The following is a 20000-nucleotide window of genomic DNA, read 5'->3' on the forward strand; positions in this document are numbered from 1 at the left end:
CCCCCCCCCCCACCTCTCCTGCTTACTGACTCTGGCATTCCCCTACACTGGGACATAGAACCTTCGTATACCCTGAAAGGAGTTGCAGAGACTAACTATGGAGTAGAGACTGAAGAAGGGACAATCCAGCCTGATATAGCTGTCTCCTGAGAGGCTCTGATAGTGCCTGGCTAATACAGAAGTAGAGGCTCACAGCCATCCATTGGACTGAGTACAGGGCCCCCAATGAAGGAGCTAGAGAAAGGACCCAAGGAGCTGAAGGGTTTGCAGCCCCTTAGGAGGAACAACAATATGAACTAACTAGTACCCTCAGAGCTCCCAGGGACTAAAACTCCAACCAAAGAGTACACATGGTGGGACTAATGGCTCCAGCACCATATATAGCAGAGGATGGCCTAGTCGGTCATCAGTGGGAGGAGAGGCCCTTGGGTGTATTGTTTCTTGAGTCTCAACTAAATACAGGGACATAGCTATATGCCAGTGGTCTGCAGGCTATAGTTTGAATGTGTAGTATAGGCCACTGATTTTCTCTAGCAGATATATTTAGAACCAGGAATGGGGTGTCATAGTATTTTTGTTGTGGTTTTCAAATTAAACTCTTTAATGGAGATTCTGGGTGGCAAATAACAAAGTAGTTTTGTTAGAACTTGGAGGAGTCAAATTCCTGGATATTGCAGCATTTTTTGTTTTTTGTTTTTTTGGTTTTTTTTTCTTTTTTTTCTTTTCAGGGACAGCAAGCTTAAATACAGTTTATGAAACTTTTTGATGCATACTACAAAAAGACAGATAATGGATACAATTACAAGATGTTTTTGGTCTTAGGGAAAATATTCTCATTGCTTCCTGCATAAGATACATGAATTGCAGCTGAGGTTGAATTCATGTTCCTGCAAGCAGATGCAGATGTACAGCTGTGTATTAGACTGAAATTACTGCCTGTCTTCATTCCTAAATATTTCTGGAGACTTATGACCCCAGCACAAATAATGTTTAATAAGGAATATGCCATCTGTTAACTGCCCAGTAAATTATTAAAGGGTTGGCATGCAGGTTTCAGCACAGTTAGTAAATATATGCTTGACACTGGTGAGTGTTCCTGTGTGGTGCAGAGAGAAAAGGGTGGTGAGGTTACCTCTAGGTCTGTTTGTATTTCTGTTCTCAGTGCATTGTTGGGCTTCCCTTATTATACCATGATTGCCTCACATCACTGTCATTGTAAACAATTAAAATTAGTCATGCGTGGCAAGAAGGTACAGACATTTGAAAGAAAGGCTTCCAAATTTTAGTGGTCGGACTGGCAAATCAACCTTAACACCATTGTCTCCATTTTCTCAGTCAGAAAGCAGCATTGTTGGCTGTGTCAAGACCCCCCCTTCCTTCTCTTGCAATAATTTGAAAGTTCCTTGAAAACAAAGACGTAGTTGTCTGTGTGTGGGTGTGCACACACATGCACGATGTGTAAATTCTCAGCTCCAGCTGTCCGGCATCGAGTATCCTGGCAAAGCAAGGCTTCATTTCATCGCAGCTGACTCTTCGTTCAGTCATAGCTAACCAGAAGAACAGAGTATTCACAGAAAAGTCCAATGGCGTGTTTGCTTCCCTCAGAAACGTCACAAGTCCATCATCCACACTATACTGCTCTCAACACTCTTATCCTCCAAGCTCCTGCAGAGCAGCCCAGTGAGCTCTCAACACCCAGTGGCTTTTATAGCCCAGAGTGCCAAAGGTCCTTTACAATCCTCCCTGCAAACAACACAGTCAGGTCTGTCACAGTAGTACCCCACTCATGATACCAACTTGTCTTAGCGTTTCTGTTGCTGTGACAAAACACCTTGGGGAGGAAAGGGTTTACCTGGCTTACACTTCCACAGTACTGCTAATCATCGAAGGAAGTCAGGAATAGAGAAGGATCCTGGAGTCAGGAGCTAATGCAGAAGGCATCAAAATGGGTGGGCGTGCTACTTACTGGTTTGCTTCTCCTGGTTTGCTCAGCCTGTTTCCCTGTAGAACCCAGGGCCAGCAGCCAGAGATGGAACCACCCACAATGGGCTAAGCCCCTTCTCATCAATCACTAATTAAGAAAATGCCTTACAGCTGGATCTTATGGAAGCCTCTTTTCATTGAGGTTGGCTCCTTTCAGATACCTCTAGTTTGTGTGTCAGGTTGACCTGAGACTAGCCAGCACAGTGGGGGAAACACCTTTACCCACAGAGCCACCTCATCAGCTCACTTGAAGTGATTTGGAGTGGAGTATATCCTGACAGTATAGAAAGTGCACACTCCTTGTTTCTAGAGCAGGCTCCGAATAGTATATAACTTAATGTTCTCTTATTAAATGTACAGATAGAACCATTTCATTCTAAAAGTGAGATTTCCTGCTAACTACGATACATAATTTGGATTGTCTTTATGCAGTTTCTTGGCCCAGAATGTCAAAATTTTTTATACCTTTCATTCTGTGGAATGATCCATCAACCAAGGCACTGGGCACAGTTGTCCTCAGTCCAATACTGCCTCTTTTAAAAAAATAAAAAAGATTGATTTATTTAATTTTTGTATGCGAGTACATTGTAGCTGTGCAGATGCTTGTGAGCCTTCATGGGCTTGTTGAGAATTGAATTTAGGACCTCTGCTCACTCCAGTCAACCCTGCTTGCTCCGGCCCTAAGATTATTTATTATAAATAAGTACACTGTTGCTGCCTTCAGTCACACCAGAAGAGGGCGAAAGATCCCATTACAGATGGTTGTGAGCCACCATGTGGTTGCTTGGATTTGAACTCTGGACTGTCAGTGCTCTTACCTGCTGAGCCATCTTGCCAGCCCTCACTACTGCCTCTTGTCTCCATGTCTGGTCCTTAGTGTTTGAAGAGGGGGCTTTAGCCACTAGAGTCTGCCTTAGTTCAGGTTACTGAGCTGTGATGAAATACCGTGGCCAAGGTAACTTATAAAAGAAAACATTTAGTTGGAGGCTGGAACATTGTTCCAGAGGGCAAGTCCATGACTGTCATGGTGGGAAGTGTGATGGCAGGCTCTCCCCCATGACATACCTCCTCTAGCAAGGCCACACCCCTTAATCCTTCCCAAAATATGTCCATCAATTAGGGGCCAACCATTATAAGACATGAACCTATTCAGGCCATTCTCATTCAAACCACCAGAAGGTCCGTGCTTCCTCTCTTCCTTCTGTCCTTCCACTGAGCATCGGCCGTGTTGTGACACAGACACAAACACAGGTAATGAGGCCCTCCAGTATGTTCTTTGCACCCCACCCTTAGCTTCTCCAAACAGCTATGGTCAAATCTTTGTGTCCCCAGAAGATCCACTGTTTCTCTGTCACCATGGCCCCGTCATCCCTAGCTTCTCTATCTATCTACCAAACTGTTCTCTTCCTGCTTCATTAGGTCCATATCTCAGGTCTCTGCACCCACCGTTTTAGACAGACCGGCTGTGACATTGTTTCCCTCCCTAGTCTTAGCAGTGAACAACTGAGGTGAACAACTGAGGTGAGCTTTTCACTCTCCTGGCCTTCAGCTTCACGTGGATAGGAGACGAATCTTTTTCTACTTGCTTCGGTCCTACATTGACCCATGAAAACAGTTCTCCATTTATTTGCTGTATGAGTTACTATTCTCATTGCCCCTGCAAAATGCCTGGCAGAAGCACTTGAGAGAAGAAAGGCTTCTTTTGGGTCATAGTTTCAGAAAATCTATGGCAAGGGCAGTAAGGGAGCGGTCACAACAGTAGGCATAAACAGCTTGGGTTCCTAACATCTTAGCATTGGACACAAAGTGGAGAACTTGGGCCAGACAGATCAGAGAGCATATTCCTCCAGGGTCTAGCAGAAGCAACCCAAGTCGGCTAGGTAGGCCTCAAGTCTTAAAGGTTTTACATCCTCTCAAAACAGCACCACCATCTGTAAATTAGGTATTTAAACACAGAAGTCTGTGGGGGACATTTCAGATTCAAACTACAGCGCCACATATCCGCTGCTTGCATTTGGCAAGCCAGAGACCCTTATGAGGTGCTCTCCGAGCTATCATGCATGCTCATGTTTATTTTATGTATATGAGTACACTCTAGCTGTACAGATGGTTGTGAGCCATCATGTGGCTGCTGGGAATTGAACTCAGGACCTCTGCTTGCTCCGGCCCCACTCTCTGCAGCCCAAAGATTTATTTATTATTTATAAGTACACTGTAGCTGTCCTTAGACACACCAGAAGAGGGCATCAGATCTCACTATGGATGGTTGTGAGCCCCCCTTGTTCTATAAAATAGATACATGATAAATTTTAACATCAGCGCACATTATGTTATTTTTTTAGCTCTTCCTCAACTTTAAGATTAGCACAGATGCATTTATTTTTAAGTAAATCCCCATTTGAATCTCCATTCTGTCCCCCTCCAGTTCTTAGAGGTAGTAATTTTGATGCATCCCTGCATGGAGGCTTCCCAAGTGGTTCTGCCCTTCTGCTCTGTTCAGGTGTTTTGTGGAACCTACGGCTCCCTCTGGTGGCCAATCACTAGGTGCATTTTCATTCTGGACTATGGAATTGGGCTATGAATCTCATATGCATTCTTTGGAGTTCTCTTGTAAAGAATATTAATTAATACCTTGGAAGTTTGGGCATACATTTTCACTTTCAAGCAGTCCCACACATAGGAAAGAGTTATTTTTACTTTAAGCAATTTCTATTTTTTATATAGTTGGTGTTTTAAAGTAGGTAGACATAGCATTTAACATTATTTCCTCCTCTTATATGCCAAATAATTTATAGATTCATCAAAATAAGATACCACTCACTAAAAAAAAAGGAATAATTAGCTGATAGTGAAGAGAAATGAAATTCTTCAATGACTGCTATATTCCAGTGTGGTCTTGCAGACGCGGTGTGTTGCTATGCGCTGCTAGTTTCAAAGTTTATGGATCAGAGATTTTTAAAAAGTTGCTCAGGTTTCCTTGAAAAAGGAATTTCCAGACTGGCATTCTTAATATAAAAATTCATATTACTATAGTTTAATTTATATTGCTATAAATAGTTGCCACTCCCCATCTAGGGAACAGGGTAGATCATCTCAGAATTGCTCCGATGTGGTTTGGATTTAAAAACACCCCCTTTGCCTAGGGTTGCCCCTGAGCTGCTGCACCACTGCAGGGAAGCTATTTTTAGAAAGACAGAAGAGGCTGTGCTTAGTTCCTCTCTGTGGCTCACTTGGAAATAGGAGGCAGGGACCCTGTGTTGATCATCACAGCGACCCTCAGAAAGCAACCGCAGCGGCAGATTTAAATTATGCAAGTTGTGTTGGTTATTTCTCTGGTATGCTTGAGTATTATTTCAGTGTCTTCATAGAGTCTTACTAGGGACAGAGGAGAGAGATTCAGTGAGTCTTGGACACTCTGTCCAAGTGATTGTGTTTCAGCAAAGGCCCCCTAAACCAGGCAGCTGTGCCTAGAACACCCACTCATTTTGCACTTATCCTTTGCCATCATTTGAACTCTCCTCTCCTCTCTTCTTCTCCCCTCCCCTCCCCTCATCTCCCCTCTTCTCCTCTCCCCTCCCTTTCCCTTTCCTCTCTCCTTCCCTTCCCTTCCTTCCCTCCTCCTCTCCCTCTCCCTCTCCCCTCCTCTCCCCCTTCCCTTCTCTCCCTCTCCCCCTCCCCTTCCCTTTCCCTTTACCCTCCCCTCCTCTTCTACCCCCTCTCCCTTCCTTCCTCTCCACTTCCCCTCCCCTGCCCTCCCCTCTCCTCCCCTCCCCTCCTCTCCTCTCCTCTCCTTTTTTCCTGAGACAGGGTTTCACTGTGTAGCCCTGGCTATTCAAGAACTCATGTTGTAGACCAGGCTGGCCTCAAGAGATTTGTCTACCTCTGCTGGGATTAAAGGTGTATACCACCATCGCCATATAAAGTATTAAACACCAACAGAAACAGCTGAGAGGCAGGCCAGGCCAGGAGGCCAGGCATGTTTGCAGTGGGAATAAAGTAGGGAAGGGTACAAGCTATTTGGGATGATAGGAAAGTAGCTTTTGTAGACACTAACATTTCATTTTGGCTCCGAGGCTACAGTTCTTAGCATCTTCCCAGTGATCTAGGAATGGATACATTTTTAACATGCCTGTTTCTAATGAGAAGACAGTTCATTCTTGTACAATGATGTTTCCACTACAGACAGCCCCCCAGGCTGCTAAGGCTGTATAAATACAAACATTTTCTTGTCCCTGAGAAATTCAGGCCTCTCATGAACACAGAAATAAATGAAAATAGTCAAGTGATCTCAGCTAAGCTGAAAAACGTGTTTTTCAGTGGTATGGTGCCTCCTGACACCTCCGCTAGGCCACAAGAAATGTGCTGGGAGTCAACTGGCTGTGAAGCAGATAAAGGTGGCACATCCTTATCACTGGAGGCCATCCTCCACTGAGGTCCACAGCATCAGTCTCTATAGATAGTGTGGCTCACTCTTATCTCTGGAAGCCATCCACCACTGAGGGCCACAGCATCAGTCTCCAGTATACCTCCTCCACGTGCTTCCTACAGGATTTATCCTTCTGGGTATCCATGTATTTATCAGCAGAGCCCAGCCAGGCGGTGGTGGCACATGCCTTTAATCCCAGCACTTGGGAGGCAGAGACAGGCAGATTTCTGAGTTCGAGGTCAGCCTGGTCTACAGAGTGAGTTCCAGGACAGCCATGGCTATACAGAGAAACCCTGTCTTGGAAAAAAAAAAATTATCAGCAGAGCCCACTAGATAGAACAATGTCTTAAAAACAGTAGGTAGGTGGCTGGTAATGTAGATGTCCTTCGTTTAGCTATAAATACTGCAGACAAGACTGAACTTGGGTAGACACTGTAAGAATTAGAAACACCTTTGCAACAACCCATGGAAGAAAGACATCTTTTCTTTTCTCTTCTTTTCTTTTCCTTCCTTCTTCTTTTCTTCAGAAAAGAGTGTTAGCATGTCCTAAATCATTCTTTTTAACACAGATGTGAAACAGACAGTTTTCCTCATGTTAAACTTACCTATAGTTTATAATACTGAAAGTGATACATGCTGGGAATATCTCAGTAGACATGCATGAGGCAGGAAATAGGCTTTTTTTAGCCTTTTCCCTCAATCTCACAGAGGTAAGCCCCTTGGGCATTTCTATGATTTGATGTTTTCTAAAATTCAAATGCCAATAATGTTCTAGGATTCAGAGACCAGGCTAGAGAAAGGTGATTAAGCCCGGGGAGTTCCCTGCACGAGTGGGATTAGAGGCCTCCTATCAAGCTTCCTGAAGGGAGTTTTCTTTTCCCAGCTGACAGAATATTTAAAGCAGGGGGTTGCAACCCTATGCACACCCTGGATATTATTGCTCTGGCGGCCTTGGTCTTGTTGCCTCTATAACTGTAGGAAATAAATGTCTGTTATGATGAATTAACCAGCTGCCAGTGTTATTTTAAGGAAACATCCAATAGGCCAAGACATGGGTAGCCAGCCTCCTGAGAAATGGATGGAGGATCATTACCTTTGTCTGCTTTACTTGTTTGTTTTGATGAGTTTTTGCAGTGAGTCAGGGTCCTACCCTATAGCCCAGGCTGGTAGAGTGCTAACCAACCTGGAGTTTAGCTCTCCTGGATCTTTCAGCAGCACTCTTCCTACCTCAGGCTTCCGAGTCCTGGCAGTACAGGTGCTCTTGCTTATTTTCGTTCCAGGCTTCGCTGCTGAGCTGGTTCCAGGCCTCAGTACACATCTGTCTGTCTGAGCGTTTTCGTAATTGTTCAACAGCCACCATTGTCACATTGAGTATACTTGTGGTAGGAAGAAATGACTACATGGCCCTCACTATTGCTGCAGTCGGACACTTGCCACCTGTGCCTTTAAAAAAAAAGACATGTTTGACCCCCGGTGTCACATTCTGTGCACCGTGGATAATGAGACCCTAGGCAAGGTCCACACCTGCTCAGAACACTGTTTTCACCTCTGAAGTCATTGGCTAACTTCAAGGGAACTGATTCGAAGACCATCCCATCTCATTCCTCTGGATCAGTTTCCTACTGTCAACCCGGGTTGCCTAGAGAAACCTGTCTGCCATAGGAAAGATAGATACTCCAAGTAGAGAGTTCTTAGACAATGCGAGCTTGGCCCTTGTGCTGGTGGTTGCCTGGAGGATGGCATTTAAGCTGGCATTTACAGCACTTTTAAGGTAGGAGTTAATAAGCTGTGTAGCATCCTTCAGTGTGCATCTGGCTGGTGGAAGCATAGTCTCTCGTGCTGAGCATAGCTTCACACCTGAGATGGAGCACTCTGGGTATCTTGCATGCCTGGTTAGACATTCCCTTTAGAGCCCTGTCCTGCCCTGGGGATGCTCCTACAGTTTATTCATTCTTATACCTGTGGGCATCTTTTCAAATTGCTTCTCCACACTTGATTCACTTTGGCTTTAATTTGAGTCACTATAGCTTTTCGAAAGGAAAAACTTTTTTAAAAAAAGATTTTTTTCGGGGGGCCAGCAAGATGGCTCAGTGGGTAAGAGCACTGACTGCTCTTCCGAAGGTCCTGAGTTCAGATCCCAGCAACCACATGGTGGCTCACAACCACCCGTAATGAGATCGGACGCCCTCTTCTGGTGTGTCTGAAGACAGCTACAGTGAATTACCAGAGTGAGCAGGGGCCAGAGCTAGTGGAGCTGGAGAGCAGCTACATACATGATGGCTCACAGCTATCTGTACAACTATAGTGTACTCATACACATGAAATAAATAAATACATCTTAAAAAAAAAAAGATTTATTCATGAGTACGCCGCTGTCTTCAGACACACCAGAAGAGGGCATCGGATCCCATTACAGATGGTTGTGAGCCACCATGTGGTTGCTGGGAATTGAACTCAGGACCTCTGGAAGAGCTTTTAACCACTGTGCCATCTCTCCAGCCCTGAAATGAGAAACAAGGAGAAACATTGTTTTTAATCATTTTTAGTTGTTTAACTTGTGTCTCTGTAGCCTATTTTTGTGGCCCTGTGTACCAGAGGCTTTCCACGGGGGAGGGGAAGAGCAGACCTCTTCCCAAGTGTTACAGCTCTTAGAACAAAAGACTCAGGCGACAGAGTAGATCTTTCGCACCTTTAAGTCCCTGGATAGGATTTATATACAGTTTTGGGGGTGGTTCAGGGTTCGACAGCAGCTACTTCTCATTGGTTTGGGCTGAGAGCTTGGGGAATCTTTATTTGCATGTAAGAAGGCTTGGTGCTGCTAATCCATGACCAATAATATCACACACCTCTCCTGTGTGTGTGGGGAGGGGGATTGTGGGGTCTGTGACTGAAACAGGAGCCAGGGACCCAGGAGGCGTGGTCGAATACCTTCTGTCCCTTGCAGACAGAAATTACCACTCACTGGGTCTCTGGGAGCTCCAGACCTCTTACTCTACCAGGACCATGACCCTCCCACCCCCACCCCCCACCCCCAGCCTGTTAGGCACATGACTGACTAGCAGAAGCAGTCTAGAAACTTTTTTTTCATAAAGTGTTGGGCTTTGGGCTCAAAAAAGGTAGGATTTCCAAGCCACTCTGCGCCTCTGCTTGCAGTAGAACCCTTGCTCTCTCAGAGAGGGAGCACAAGGTTATGTGCATGCATGGTGGTTAGCACTAGGGATCCATGGTCCCAGTCAGTCTCCTTGACTTAAGGGAGCAGGACAAGTATGTGACTGCACAGGGACACATGTTGCCAAGGTAGGGAGGCCTTTTACCGTGACAAGACAGAGGTGATGAACGGCTGCAACAGAGTGTCTTAAATTAGGCTCGCTTGCCCCATCAAGCTGCTGGAACCAGTTTTTGTGAAGGCCAGTTCCTTTTTCACAATGCAAACTTTAAAGCTAATAATATCTACCAACCATAAGGGTGTGTGTGTGTGTGTGTGTGTGTGTGTGTGTGTGTGTTCCCAGGTATGCAGGTTTCATGAATATGTGTGAATGTGCTTTTGGAGGACAGAAGTCGACCTTGTCCTGTTCCCTAGGAGGTGTCCACCTTGAGTTCAAGACAAGTCTCACTAGGTCCTGGGACTTGACCATTCAACCAGGTTATCCGGCTACTGAGTTCTAGGGCACCTTTTGTCCTTCTCCACTATCACAGGGCCACAATTCCAAGTATGGGCCACCACATCTGGCTCTTCAACACAGGTCCTAGGAATCAAATTTGGGTCTTCATGCTTACATAGCAAAAATTTTTATCCCCTGAGCCATCTTCCTCACCCCTGACCTTACGTTTTTAAAGAAGTTCAAGCTGTTCATCTCAACGACAACAACACAGTCAGAGAAGGTGCGACTACCAGACTGACTGGCGAACTTCTGAGAAAATGAATTAGTGGCAAAACCAAAACAAAGTGGAGTGCCTACTGCAGGGTTCTGTCACGGAAGAAGAGCTGATTTCCTTAATATATTATTATGTGGTCTATACATCAATAAGACCAGTAACTTAGTAAGGGATGATCTTTAGAGCATGTGAAAAGACAGACTGGGCAGGTAAGTTAAGAGTGGTACCTCCAGTGAAGACTGCTTTCTGCCGTCAGATGTTCATGGTGTTCGATATGCTCCCTGTAGACCAGGGAACGAAGGTGAGAATAGTTACATTGCTGTCACAGGGTAGGTGTGTCAGTGGGTTCAGCCTCTAGCAGTGTGGAAGGTTTGTCAAAACGGCACTTACCTGCACCATCAGATCAAACCTGTCCATTCTGTTTTTCTAACAGGTACATAGTCATAGGTATCCAGTGAGAGGGAGACAGGAATGACTGTTCCTGGGTTGATAGAGGAGATTAAAAATAAGAAATGTCCATTGAAAAGCAACTGATCCTGTATTCAGAAATGAATATCATCCATGCCCTCCTCCCCTACTGCTCAGCCAAGGTCTCGCCATCAGATTCAGTCGTATAGGCTGATGGTTAGAACAGACAGAAGTCTAGGTATGTCTGTTGCACCTGAACACACACTGAAGTTGCACATTGGACTAACGATGTTTAAGTCTGACTCCACAGTAAAACTCACAGACTTCAATATTTCACTGGGGTCTCATCCCAGGAACTGACTTAAACATCTTAGTGTAAGACACAGGTAGATGGGGTCAGGAGCCACGGAACTCAGCTCTGTAGTTGGGAAAACTGAGGCTTGCAGAGGCCACTGGTTACCCCAGGGCTCTAAAGCTACAGAAGCAGCTGGGTCAAACTTGAACCCAAGACTCTGACGTGGTCTACATTCAGCAAATCACTGCTACCGCTCTCTCCAGTCCTGCCTTACCATGTTCAGCTCTTGACCTTTTCCACGACACAGTGTTGATGGGTTGTACCACCTGCATTAATCCAGTGGCCTCTGCTACCATTTGAAGAATGGATATTATGCAAATGGACATTTCTGCTGGGTTACAGAAGTGAGTCTCTTTGTACAAGCAGTCTGTATTTATTAGTAGATAAATCCGGGTCTTTGGAGCCCCTGGCATGCCTTGATTTTCTTCCAGTCTGCTGTATTGGGACAGAAGCGCGGGATAATTTTTTTCGGCTCCTATTCAGTACTGTTCTCTTGAGTCAGAAACCAAGCCATGACCTTCTCTCCAGTCCCCTTTGTCCGGCAGGAGGACTGGGAACAAAAGATGTTTCTTCCCCTTCCCAGGGCTCCTCTCTGGGTTTCCAGTCCTCCCAGACAACCTGGGAAGCCTTTATCCTCCTCTGATATGCAGTGAGCAACCAACACCTCCTGAGAATCCTTAAAATCATTCCCCAAAGAAACCACTCTGCTGCAGATGCCTATATTTAGACCTCATAAAGCCCACATCCGACTTCTGCTGCCTTTCTCTCTCTGCTCTAAGCCTGTTGTTTGAAAAGCAGCAGGCTCTTTTGTCTTTAAAGTTCAGCACTGGCTGGCTGGCTCCCACCTGAACTCTGGCCTTGGAATGTCCTGGGGCTTTTTCTTCCCTCCTTCTGACCAAACTCCAAACCACAGGTAATAACCTTTACACTATAGAAGTAGAAACAATACATCAGGGCTAGAGAATATCTTCCTAACAGTGCCACAGCTAAGTGAACAAGAGTATATTTTGGTGTGCCTCAAGGTTTGATCCATCCCCAGATGCATTTAACTAGTTCACTGGACTCCTATGAACTGGCGGCTCTCCAGGTGGCTGTCCGAGATCAGAGCATAGTTGATGGTTAGTAGCATAAGGTCCTATCAGGTTGAAACTTTCAAGTTCAGTATCAAAGTGCATAGAACAGGATTAAGGTGTTGACTTGGTACCTGGTTTGGGTAAGTTAAGGTGTTAAATTGTCTTAAATAGCTAGGGATTAGGGTACATGCTTTTAATTCTAGCAATGGGTTTGAGGCCATCCTGATCTATAGCAGGTTCCAGGACAGCCATTGATACATAGAAATACAAATGAATCGGTAGAAAAAGAAAACTTGTTTTTTAAGCAAAAGAGGGGGAGGGACCATTAGGGTCACTTCTAAGGTCTCCTAATTCCTAGCTTATCAGGTTAGTTACTTGACAGGTTATCACTTCAATGGTATTTGCTGGCTGGCTTTGACTCCTTTGTCTGTGTCTCCATGGTATTTTTGCTTTCTACCTAACCAAACACAAGCATCGTTGCTCTCTGTCTCATGGGTTGGTGATGATGCAGCCTAAGAGGACTTGTCTCTGTCTTCTGGTTGAGTTTAGTAGGCCCAGACTGAAGCTTTATAAGGTGCTATATAGCAGAGATGAAGAGAACAGGTGTGTGCCTTCAGTTAACTGGCTCTTGCTGAGTCGCACTCAGCTTAGCCCATGAACATAGATCCCAGATATCCATGTGGTTTTGCCATTGTCTTTTAAGGAATTTGATATGTATAGACTCATAGGCATATCCAACATTTTATTAGGGGACAATATTGGCATTGGAAGCGTTCATACTCTAGAGCCTCTACAAACTTCCTTTTAGAGAACCAAGCCATAGAGCCATAGAGCCATTCCCCACTCCCAATCTTATGATGTTTCAGATAAGTTTATGATTTTGCTTTAGGCTGCACACAGGCTACCCACGGCTCATGGCACTGCATACTTTCTGTTGGCTTCATGTCTGGTTGTTTTAAACAGCTGGTTGGTGCATGTTGTCATGCTTTGGCATAACACTGCGGCCTGTGTTGTGGCCTTGGTCTTGCAGATGAACTTGTGGTTGGTTGCAAGCTTTTGAAAACATGAGAAGCTAAGAGGAAAGCAAGGCCGTGAGTATACACACATGTAGGAGAGGCACAAGTGTCTGCGTTCTTTCCTTTCTCCTCATTCTGTGGTACCTTGAGATCCTAGCCTGATGCTTTCAGTCTACCTGTGCCTCAAGCTGTCAAGATTAACATCTCATCCTCTTATGTGGGCATCCCCACACCTGGCTGAACTGTATTTCATTTTTCTTCTTCATTCATCCTTTTTTTTTTAATCTTTTATTTTTATAATGTTATGTATGTCCCATATTTACATATATATTTACAAATACATTTACATATACTTCCTCTAATCCCTCTATGTCCCTCATTAAACTTATGGCTTCATTTTCTTTTTTTGTTTGTTTTTTTGTTTTGTTTTGTTTTGTTTTTGTTTTTTTGAGACAGGTTTTCTCTGTGTCTATCCTGGAACTCACTCTGTAGACCAGGCTGGACTCGAACTCAGAAATCCACTTGCCTCTGCCTCCCAAGTGCTGGAATTAAAGGCGTGTGCCACCACTATCCGGCGGCTTTATTCTCTTGAATTATTATTGTTACACGAACTTAGACATACATACACTTAAATAAATATATACATATAATGATTTGGAAGAATCGAGCTGGGTCTGCCTCTACTTGGGAACCAGCCTTCATCGTGCTGAAGGCGCTCTCCAAGATGCCAAGAGAGAAAGTAACCAGGAGTCCTACCCAGCAGTGATACCTATGGGCCCCAACAGTAGCCAGAATGGTAAGCTATCCCAGGGTGCAACAGTAGCCCTTCTATGCTGGTGCTGACCAGCAGCTGCCTAATTGGAGTTAAGGCCCACTCAGTAGGAGGGAATTCATGCTGTAAACCCAGCCAGCTGGTGAGCACCTACTCCACCACCCAAACCAGTGTGATCTTGAGCTACACTCTCAGTATTTACTCTTAACACTTGTGGCTCTCGCCCCTCATCAGAGAAGGAGACCATTGTTGAACTGGACTTACTGATCAAAGCCCTTTTTTACAAACAAGCTATTCCTTGTTGTTACTTTTTCTGTATTCTCTGATTGGAATGCAGAGCTACTGAGATTCACCTCTTGTTTGTTCTAGGATAAAATTAAGCTTATTATAAATGAGATTTCTGCACTAACATCTAACCAGTACACTGGGGCGGTGAGGTTACAAAACAGATGTTTTCCTCAGTGTGAAGTCCTGACAATCCGTGTCTTCTTCTGTGCACTCAGTAGCATCCTTGTCCGTTACAATCCAGACCCCGGCTGCCTCCCCCGACCCCAGGTCCCCTGTATCACTGCCAGTCTCCTGGCAGCTGCTTATGAAACCTAAGGTTTATTGTACTCTCCCCTATTGCTTTCCTGTAAATCATAGCATCGCGTAAGAGACTTGATGCAGTGGCACCTCTTAAATGTGCGTTCTCTAAGGTCATCTTTCCTCACAGTCCTCACTTCTGGTAATCCCTCCCCGCTCCCAAAGATTGGTGTCTTAGTTAGGGTTTTAGTGTTGTGAGCAGACACCATGACCATGTCAACTCTTATGAGGACAACATTTAATTGGGGCTGGCTTACAAGTTCTGAAGTTCAGTCCTTTATCATCAAGGCAATAAAGCATGGAGCATGGCAGTGTCCAGGCAGGCATGGTGCAGGAGGATCTGAGAGTTCTATATCTTCATCAGAAGGCTGCTAGTGGAAGGCTGACTTCCAGGCAGCTAGGGTGAGGGTCTTAAAGCCCATGTCCACAATGACACACCTACTCCAACAAGGCCACATCTATTCCAACAAGGCCACACCTCCAAATAGTGCCATTCCCTGGGCCAAGCATATACAAACTATAACAATTGGTATGGGTAGTTTATAACTTGCTGGTTGTAGAATAGTCTAGAGGGAAGAAAATGGTTAGAAAGATTACTTTAAATGTGACTGGCTGCCAATATATTCTCCAGTTGTACAGAACAACTTATAGGAACCCCTGACACACTCACGCTCACTCGTGCGCGCGCGCACACACACACACACACACACTGTAGGGCCCAATCCCGAGGGGTTCCCTTCTTTAGTCGTTTCAGAAACCTTAGCTGCCTTCTTCCCTGTACTTGGTAATCTCTTTCCTTTCAGCGATGTTATGGCTCTTTCTGTTCTATGTGTGGAGCATACTGGCGCTCCCTTCTATTTTCTCCCTGAGAATGTGCTGAGAATTTTTGTTTTAGAACCACACTCCCAGATGTTAGGTGGGGAGGGAGAAAACAAATTTTTTTTAAGATCTGAAGGGAGAGGACGAAGGTTGTCCTTGAGCAGCAGAGCTGGCTGTCAGGGAGTATTGTCACAAAGCAGGAATTCCATGGCTGCCTCTCCAGAGTAGATTGAAGGTGGAGCAGGGTTCCTGACTGCAGTATCCACAGGCCACCAGCAGGTGGGGATGGCAGTCTCTAGGCCCAGGGAGGATCAAGCACCCTCTTAAACTCTTTTCATCATTATTAAAGAGTGGTACTATCTGTAGGCTAGACTCCAAGCCTCTCAAAGGGACACATACAGTCAAGGACCCTTTGGCTCTGCCATTAGCTCCTCTCTATATTCTTGGTCCTTAGAATGGAACATGTTCCTGGTTGTCCTAGTTAGGGTTTTACTGCTATGACCAGACACCATGACCAAGGCAACTCATAAGGACAACATTTCATTGGGGCTGGCTTACAGGTTCAGAGGTTCAGTCCATTATCATCACGGCAGGAGCATGGCAGCATCCAGGCAGGCATGGTGCAGGAGGATCTGAGACTTCTATATCTTCATCAGAAGGCTGCTAGTGGAAGACTGACTTCCAGGCAGCTAGGGTGAGGGTCTTAAAAGCCCACACCCACAGTGACATGCCTTCTCCACCAAGACCACACCTCCTCAAAGTGCCATTCCCTGGGCCCAGCATATTCAAACTATGACATTGGCTTTCAAGTTGGAATTTACATTGAGCCTTGGGCAGAGGGCCCCCTCTATCTTGGGATGCTACTGAGTATCCTAGACAAGGTTGAGTCTAAGGGGTCATGGGCTCTCTGTCCTTGTCCACTGGATTCAAAACTGAATTTTAAAACCAGTGCCTCCAACATGTTGGAGACGTGAGAAGAAAAACATCCTGTGTTAATAAATGCGCACTGGGGTGTGGATTCGTGTAGTTAACGGTGCTGGAGGTGAAGCCAGGGTCTTGCGCCTGCTAGGCATGAGCTCAGGCAGTCCACTCTATGCCTCTTAAGTCAGTCTCCTCATTGAGGGAAGCGGAAGGGAGTAACGGGGCTGGTTGACGACTGTAATTTATTGCTAAAGAGTAAGAAAATGTAGAGGGGTTAAAAGCGCCATGATGGTGGGATGTTGCTCTCAAGTATGCCAGATTCTCCCAGCTTCTCAGGAAGGAGGTCAGGGAATTCAGAAATACATGCTCAGTGTCACTAAGCTAAAAAGCCAACCAGTTTTAGTGAATAAAAATGAAGGTTCAGCCGGGCGCATGCCTTTAATCCCAGCACTTGCGGGGAGGCAGAGGCAGGCAGATTTCTGAGTTCGAGGCCAGCCTGGTCTACAGAGTGAGTTCCAGGACAGCCTGAGCTATACAGAGAAACCCTGTCTTGAAAAAAAAAAAAAAAAGAAGGTTCATTTCGCCCTTATGAGGATGACAAGAAATGTCCAGAGGGGCGTTCTTGCCCCCTTAGCTATTCTTCCTAACATTTGTGTGGCCATTTAGGGAAGGCTCTGGAGGGCTGTCCTTCCTTGCTCCCCTGTGTATCCTGTGTCACTCATTGTAAAGGGGGAGTTCCAAATGGCTGAGGGACTCTGAGCTTCCAGGTCACCTGGGGGCAGACAGCACAGGTCTTAAAACTTGGCCGTCAACTTCCAAGGTGCAGTTTGGCTGCAGGGCAGCAATACAGAGCTTGCGTTCGTTGCTCTCTGTGTCTCTGGAATCCACCAAGTTCCACCTATAGTGTTTGGCGGGGCTGCCTCGGTGATGAGTTGTTTCTGTCTTCCCCACGGTTTGACTTCACTCAGGCTTTGAGACAGGCAGGCAGGCAGCAGAGGCAGCTTCTAGCCCAGACAGCTCTCAACACAGCCAGCCCCGCAAGGCTTCAGAGTGCCTTGCCTGGTGGGAAGCTCTGAGTGGCTCTACCTGGGCAGTCGCTACAGAACCCTCCCCTCTCAGCACCTTGCTCCGCCCACCGGTTCCAGGCTGTTGATTGCCTGTAGGGGACTGGAGAGACCAGGATTCCTCTTCCATTCTTGCTGTTGTTAAGGGAAACAGACCAACCATCTGCATCCAGACCAGCCTTCCTCTCCTGTCTCCCTTTGAAAGGAGGTTTTCCTGCCTGGAATCTGGTAAGTGTGGGCAAAGGCTCTGTCTCCTTTCTTGAGGTCTGTGCAGAACGGGGTCTCGTGTTGTGGATCCGTGAGCTTTAACCTACATGTGCTAGAATTTAGAGGAGTCTTTGAGCTTACTCCTTCTCTCTCTAAAAGTGCTCATTGAATATTTTTAGCGTGCCTTGATACCTGTATCAAAAAAATATGGCATTAATTTTTTTTTCATCCCTCATGTGCTTAACCTCGGTCATCTTGCCTGTAGCTTCTTACCTCTGTACAGCAGGGAAAAATGATTATGCGGATAGTTCTCTGGTGCCTTCCCCATGAATAAATGATGCGTTTGTCGTTGCTGTTTTCCCGAAATGTCAAAAATAGACACAGTGAAAGGATCTGTCACACAGAGTTCAGAAATTTGGTACAAAATTCGAGGTTGACATAAGGACAGATCTTTTCTTTTTAGGCTTCATTATGCATTTGTTCCGATTTAAAGCATAGTCAGAGTGATCACCTGGGTTGCCACGGGATAGGTGTGTTTCTGGATCCTTGGAGATTTACTTCCTAGGACCCGATTTGTCTGAGACCTTCATAGGAAACTCGAGGGGACAAGTCCTATGGCTCCCAACTTGAGCTTTTATAGAGCTTCACAGATTTTTATCATTTTGCTCTTGTGTGGAGAGAGGCGTCCTGTCAGGAAGTTTTGATACTGAGAAGCGAGGGGCCCAGCGGCTCAGTCCTCTCTCACTAGCATCTCATGGTTCTCAGTATTCAGAATAGAAACTGTTATCCTCTTTTAGAGAACGTGCCATGGACATTTTATATTCTAAGTTACAGAGGACTTACATAAATGCCATTTAGAAAAACACAGGAATTAATTTAATTTTTTGGAGTTAGCTGTCTTTCTGTGAGGTCACTTGCAATAGCAAGAACAGTGTGGGCTGAGAGAGAGAGAGAGAGAGAGAGGACTTTAGTCACAAAACATGTTATATGACAAATATATGATTTGAGGAAAATGGAATTATATGACCCTGAACGGAAGACCAGGGCAAGGATACTCTGGGAACATACCCACCAACAGGCACCCTACACAAAGGCTGAGAGGGAGCACGTGTGGTTTCATGGGTCAAGAAGAAGGAGGACGTTAACCTTGGGATAGCTTGACGTGCCAGAAAACAAAACGTTTGTCGCGAATCTTCAAAAACCATGGGCCTTTGTAATGTGTGAAATTGAACTTCTGACCCTTCTTGCTTCTCGCTGGCTTGTTTTCCTTGCAAATTATGTGGTGTGGGGCAAAGAGAACAGTTGAATTGCTATAGGGACTCACTGTTCTTTTGATGGGTGACATGAGATTGTAGAGCCAAAACCACCACCACCAAAAAAAAAAAAAAAAAGAGCGAGAGAAAGGAAGGAAGAAAGAAAGAAAGAGAGAAAGACATTTGAAATTTGGTGAGAAAAAAAAAACCTGGCACTCCTTATCTGTGTTTAAAACCCTCCTCATCGGCTGCTTTGCACCTGTGCTAATGTGTGTCCCCCCCCAATAAGGGAGCAGAAAGAGTAGACTCTGTGTACTCTTCCCCCAGCCAGGGGTGACCTCATTTCTGCCCCTGCCTGGACACTGATGTCCTCTTCCTGGTGACTCAAACTGTGTGTTTGGTAACATTCTTTCAACTCGCAGACTCTTACTTCTTCTTGCCAAGAGGCCAGAGCACCTGGTTAATGATCTCCAGGGTAAATGACTCGAACCTGGTTGGGACTGCTCAAGTGGAATTACATACCCTCCTCTGGGGACGTCTTCTCTGCCAGCCACCTGCCCACCTGTGAGAACTGGGCAGAGCCGGTCTTCTGTGCTTTTGTTCCTGGGTGGTACAGACGAGGTCGAACTACAAATGCCAGAAAGGACAGCAGCTACGAGCTGCCCACCAGAGGACTCACAGGTAGCTCCGGGAGGAAGGGGGTAGTCCTGAGGGCCACCAGCCCCCTGGGAGGTGGCAGGATGGTGGCAGAGGATCGTGGCATTAAATAATTGTGTGTCCCCATCTGCATGTGGTAACTGCCCAGGTCTCCTGTAGGCATTGTGGCTGCCATCTGTTCTTGTTCATCTTTGATTGACAGTCTCAGTAAATGGCAGGGCTGTCCAGATAGCATTTGTACTTATAGGTCAAGGAGAACACACCGCAGCGTTTCCTTCTGACCTAATGACAGCACCGGTGACTCTTTATGCTCCACAGCGGTAACTAAAATGAGGTTAAAAATAGCTTTTATAGTAACGGAGGCAAGACTTCCCCCTTTGTGATTTTTGAAAGATATCCATTTGCCAGCAAGTGCTAGCTGACAGGAGCCTCATATAGCTGTCTCCTGAGAGGCTCTGACAGTGCCCAGCTAATATAGAAGTAGATGCTCACAGCCATCCATTGAACTGAGTACAGGGTTCCCAATGAAGGAGCTAGAGAAAGGACCCAAGGAGCTGAAGGGTTTGCAGCCCCTTAGGACGAAAA

The 20000-nt window shown here is 45.6% G+C and overlaps 1 protein-coding gene across 7 annotated transcripts in view; it reads left to right on the forward strand.

Moving 5' to 3' along the window:
• Nedd4l (NEDD4 like E3 ubiquitin protein ligase) overlaps positions 1 to 20000 on the forward strand; it is a 341716-nt gene that overhangs the window by 127390 nt on the left and 194326 nt on the right. Inside the window, exon 1 of one of the 7 annotated variants that reach the window (XM_031365883.1) lies at positions 17391 to 17526. The exons of the other annotated variants lie outside the window; for them this stretch is intronic. The gene's annotated coding sequence lies outside the window, so the exon portion shown is untranslated. Of the gene's footprint in view, positions 1 to 17390; positions 17527 to 20000 lie in introns of those variants that run through there. 7 annotated transcript variants of the gene reach the window in all.

The sequence above is a fragment of the Mastomys coucha genome, unplaced genomic scaffold (genome assembly GCF_008632895.1).
Source record: "Mastomys coucha isolate ucsf_1 unplaced genomic scaffold, UCSF_Mcou_1 pScaffold13, whole genome shotgun sequence".
NCBI classification, from domain to species: domain Eukaryota; kingdom Metazoa; phylum Chordata; class Mammalia; order Rodentia; family Muridae; genus Mastomys; species Mastomys coucha.